Below are 5470 nucleotides of genomic sequence, written 5' to 3'. Positions count from 1 at the left end.
TGTGTGTGTGTGTGTGTGTGTGTGTGTGTATGTTTGTGTCTGTGTTTGTCCCCTCCAACATCGCTTTACAACCGATGCTGATGTGTTTATGTCCCTGTAACTTAGCGGTTCGGCAAAAGAGATCAATAGAATAAGTACTAGGCTTACAAGGAATAAGTCCTGGGGTCGATTTGCTCGACTAAAGGTGGTGCTTCAGCATGGCCACAGTCAAATGACTGAAGCAAGTAAAAGAGAATGTGTGTGTGTGTGTAAATCATCATTATCATCATTATTTAAAGTCCCCTTTTTTCCATGCTGGACCATTTGACAAAGATCTGATGAATCCAAAGCCAGCATCATGCTCCAGTGTCTGCTTTGGCATGATTTCTGTGGCTGGATGTCCTTTTATAATGCAAACTGTTTTATAAGCATATAGTGTGTGATTTTTCTGTGCTGCCAGTGCTACAGAGATCACCATATTGCTCAAATGTAACCCCAAAGAAGAGGAGTCCTGCATCATTATGTTAGATGGGGGTTAAAGTATGATGGAAAAGGTTGAAGTGGAGCAGGTCCTTGTTGTAGAGGAGTTACATGGCTACTTACATTTAGGAAAGACAAAGTAAGAATAAATTGAAAGAGACAGACAGTGGTGATGAGGTGTCTTGGTGGCACACTGGGTAGGAGGAGCAACAGTGGGTGTGGGGTTTGCAAAAGTGTATGGGGGAAGAGATGTGAGGAAAGTGGGAGAGAAGCAACATCTGTAAAAACTGGGAAGGGTTGAGGAGAGGGTGTGCATGAGTTGGGGAAGCTAGAGGGATGCTGGCAGCAGGATAGTAACATGATGATAGATATAACAGAGAGAGATGCTCATGGCAGTAGCCATGTAAGCTGTTTGAAGCATGACAACAGCTGCATCCAATAGAGGTGAGCTACTGCCATCTCTAGCAGACGAGGTGTCCTGTACTGAAGGGATGCAGAAATGGTGTGAAACCAGACTGATATGCTGGTCCCATTGCTAGAAGGTGGTAGGAGTTTGTTCCCTTGCTCGCAATATATCAGATGCAGCTGTGCATTGTTAACCAGCTAGAGGAGATGTCCTCTTGGGGTTAAAAAATCACAGTAAAATCAGTTCAAATGGAAACAGCCATGTTGAAGTGGCTACAAACATTACTTGCTAGTACAACAGCTGTGATCATCTCCAAAAGGAATTTTAGAACTGGCTTTTTTGCTTGTTGCAAAATCAGCAACTGTGTGTTCACTTGAATTTATATATATTGTGGACAGAGGTGAACTACTGCCATCTCTAGTAGGCAAAGTTTTTAGTATTGAAGGGAGGCAAAAATAGCCCAAAATCAGGCTGGTCTGTTGGTCCTGTCCTTAAAAGGTGGTAGAGGTTCGCTCCTCTGTTGGCAATATCTTGGAAGCAGCTGTGCATCGTTAACCAGCTAGAGGAGATGTCCTCTTGGGGTTAAAAAATCACAGTAAAGTCAGTTCAAATGAAAACAGCCATGTAGAAGTGGCTACAAACATTACTTGCTAGTATAACTACTGCGATCATCTCTAAGAGGAATTTTAGAACTGGCTTTTTAGCTTGTGTGTATGTGTGTGTGTGTGTGTGTGTGTGTGTGCGCACGCGCGTGTGTGCGTGCATATGTGTGCATAGAGTGTTAAATACGTCTGGTAGAGTTTCTTCAGTTATAGCAAGTCATTCATTCCATTACTGCTTTTGAGTTTCTTCCTTTGTGCATTCATTCAGGTCGCAATTTCCTTATCACTTGAATCATCATCATCATTTTTTAATGTCCACTTGGATGGTGTGAACAAAGCTGGTAAGCTGAGGAGCTGCACCAGACTCCAGTCTGTTTTGGCAGAGTTCCTATGGCTGGATACCCCACTTCCTAATACCAATCATTTTACAGAGTGTATTGAGTGCTTTTACATGTTCCACATGGGTGCTTAACTTAATTAGTTTTCTATATACAGGTGCTTGTATTGAGGAGGGACTTGCTGTTGACAACTGAACAATACAGGTTATGTTGGTAATAATAAATGTAGTGGTTAACGCATGTGACCTGTAAACCAAAAAGAAAAGACTAGAAATACTATAAAGTGGAACAAACATAGAGTATTATCTCATTTTATTTTTCTGTTCCAGTATTATTCTGATTTCCTCAGTAAAGAGTAGTTTTTTTTTTTTTTTTTTTAATATTTACTAGATTAATGAAAGAGTCAGTGATTTCTATATGAATGGCATCACCAAAGAAATAAATCCATAAGAAAGTCAATAAATGCACAACCCTATATTAGTAGCAAATGATTTCTCCTCCACAACAAGTTTGGCATGTATGGTGAGTTCTATGCTGCACTAAGGAGGGCAGAATAAGATACTAATACACAAACATGTCCAGAGTTATCTCTTATACTTTCAGGAAAATCAGAAAAACAATATATTAACCTAACAGTCTGTATATTTCTTGTCTGTTTTATTTTTACTGATACCTGTAAATGGTGTCTTAGAACTGGTCTGTTTCTAAACAATACATATTTTGTGAGGGGCTCTACAGACAGGATATTTTCTTCCTCAGCCACATTTTACACTACTTATTGATAGATTCACTGGTAATTCAGAGGTAAAACTGCTTACGTAACAAGTTAAAATAAATACACATTCTATGCATTTCTTCAAAATGCATAGAATTCTTTCTCACTAGTTGTTAAATAATATACAAACAATCATTGTAGCCATGATTTGCCAAATATCTACTTTTATGCCATTTACTTCTAGATGACAGAAAGAGCTCTGTTCAAACTGAATTCATTATGAAGTTCCTGTTGCGTCTTCAATTAAGCCTGTTCAAACAGACTTCAAAATGAATTTGCCCTTCTGTCACCCCTGTTAACTATCTGAGTTATATGACCTTCTGACAAGACATATATCACTCAGAAGTAATGAGCAGAGTAAATTTGACAAGATGAATTAATTACATTCGGTAACATTCAACAGGACTAATTAATTCTACATTTCAGATAACATATATACAGGGTGCGGTGAATAAACTGTTGTCTAAATTATGCAAAAATGAAAATAACACTAATATCTCATTTTAACTGATATATTCACCAAAATTACATAAAAATATCTTGAAATGCTAAAGAGTAAATTTATTCAATAAAATCACCATTGGCTCCAACCACAGCCTCCAAACAACTTCAGAATCTCCTACAACTCTGCTGGATGGTTTCCTTGTTTAAGTTGGTGAATACTACCATAATCCTTGCCTTCAATTCATCTTTGGTGTTACGGGGAGTTTTGTTGGTCTCTCACCCAACCATGCCTGACACATAATAATCAAGGGGATTATAGTCTGGGGAGTTAGGTGGCCAGATGTTAGGGGTGATGTGGTCGCAGAAATTGTCTGACAGCCATGACTGGGTTCTCCTGCTTGTGTGTTCTCCTGTTGCCAGACATAGGGTCTTCCAACAGCCTACTGACTCAGGGCAGCATTACATCATCCAGGCACTTGATGCAGGCTTCCGTGTTGAGTCTGAAGCTGTGTGGGAAGATGAATGGAGGCATAACATCGCCATCACTGGTGACCACTCTAAACCCCATGATGTTGACTAGATGTTTGATTTTTATGACTCTCAGTACATGTCCTCAGAGTGACACCCAAACACTCTGAAATGTTCATATTGGAGCTTCCGGTGCAAATGCCAAGCAGTATAACATGTTGTTTCCAAATTTCTGGCAGAGCAAATTGCATCGTGGTGCTGTTTTTCTCACAGACGGTGCCCAACTGACCCTACTATACTGTGTAGTCATCAAAAAATCAAAAACAAACAATGTGCAAAAGCAAAAATATAAAATGACGACAATTTACCCATCACACTCTGTATATATATATATATATATATATATATCAGTACATATTGTAAAGCTGAGTTAGTGAGTGTGTACGTGTTGCATCTATAGAAATCCACACCTTAGAAGATAGCAATTTGAGAGTTGAACTAATGGATTCCTCATGGTCAAAAATGCCCAGAATCGCCCATTTATTTATTTTTTCTTCCTTCCTAACAGGTGAATTTTTGCATTAAAAATAATTTTAAACCATAACTTCTAACAATTTTCAAGTCGGAGAAGTACACCATTTGCAAACATGAGTTAAGTCCCTTCTAGCGATGGTGTAAAGTGAGTGAGAGAGAGAGACAACAGGTTTTTAAAATTTTGTCTTTTTAGTGAGTGATACACAATATAAACGATATTTTCCATTTCTCCACAACTAATTTCCAAATTCGCTGAATCCGTTGCTCTACTCATAGCGACATATAGCTGGTCGTGCATGAACATGGGAGAGTGCAGAAGTTACCAGAGCAAAAATCCTAAGTGTTCACTGTAGATACGCTCCTTCGCAAACGATCAGCTATTATTTTGTAAACAATGTCACGAAGCTGTTCATGTTTTCGAAAGGAGAGATCTGACTCTTACATCTCTGCGGAAGAAGATAGCCGTCTCTATTCCTATTACAAAACTTACGTCTGGAAACAAAATTTGCCTCAATTGATGGTATTACTCAGGTAATCTTAACTTCATCCCATGCGAAGCCAGGCTATAGTGCTAGTATATATATATTCTGTTATTCTTTTACTTGTTTCAGTCTTTTAACTGAAGCCATGCTGGAGCACTGCCTTCAAGGGTTTTAGTCAAACAAGTCGACCCCAGGACTTACTCTTTGTAAGCCTAGTACTTATTCTATCGGTCTCTTTTGCCAAACCACTAGGTTACAGGGATGTAAATACTTCAACACTGGTTGTCAAGTGGTAATGGGGTGGGGACAAACACAAAAATATACACACTCAGATATATATATATATATATATATATATATATATATATATATATATATATATATATATATATATATATATCATCAACATCGTCGTCGTTTAACGTCCGCTTTCCATGCTAGCATGGGTTGGAAGATTTGACTGAGGACTGGTGAACCAGAAGGCGACACTAGGCTCCAATCTGATTTGGCAGAGTTTCTACAGCTGGATGCCCTTCCTAACGCCAACAACTCCGAGAGTGTAGTGGGTGCTTTTACGTGCCGCTGGCACGAGGGCCAGTCAGGCGGGTACTGGCAACGGCCACACCCGAAATGGTGTATTTTACGTGCCACCTGCACAGGAGCCAGTCCATCGGCACTGGCAACAATCTCACTTGAATGTCGTTTCACGTGCCACAGCAAGGCAGCATTGGTAACGATCCATGGCCATTCTCAAAATGGTGTATTATGTGTCACCTGCACAGGAGCCAGTCCATCGGCACTGGCAACGATCTCGCTCGAATGACTTTTCACGTGCCACTGGCACAAGTGCCAGGAAGGCGACATTGATAACAATCACGCTGGTGCTATTTACGTGCCACCGGCATGGAAGCCAGACAGCTGCTCTGGCAACGATCATGCTCGGATGGTGGTCTTAGTGATCC

The 5470-nt window shown here is 39.9% G+C and overlaps 1 protein-coding gene across 3 annotated transcripts in view; it reads right to left on the bottom strand.

Annotated features, from left to right (window-relative positions):
• LOC106882253 (stromal interaction molecule 1) overlaps positions 1 to 5470 on the bottom strand; it is a 278541-nt gene that overhangs the window by 24285 nt on the left and 248786 nt on the right. The gene's annotated exons all lie outside the window — the stretch shown is intronic.

Source organism: Octopus bimaculoides, chromosome 16 (genome assembly GCF_001194135.2).
Source record: "Octopus bimaculoides isolate UCB-OBI-ISO-001 chromosome 16, ASM119413v2, whole genome shotgun sequence".
Lineage (NCBI taxonomy): Eukaryota > Metazoa > Mollusca > Cephalopoda > Octopoda > Octopodidae > Octopus > Octopus bimaculoides.
The sequence above is the reverse complement of the archived record's forward strand: the minus strand, read 5'-3'. Positions and strand labels throughout refer to the sequence as shown.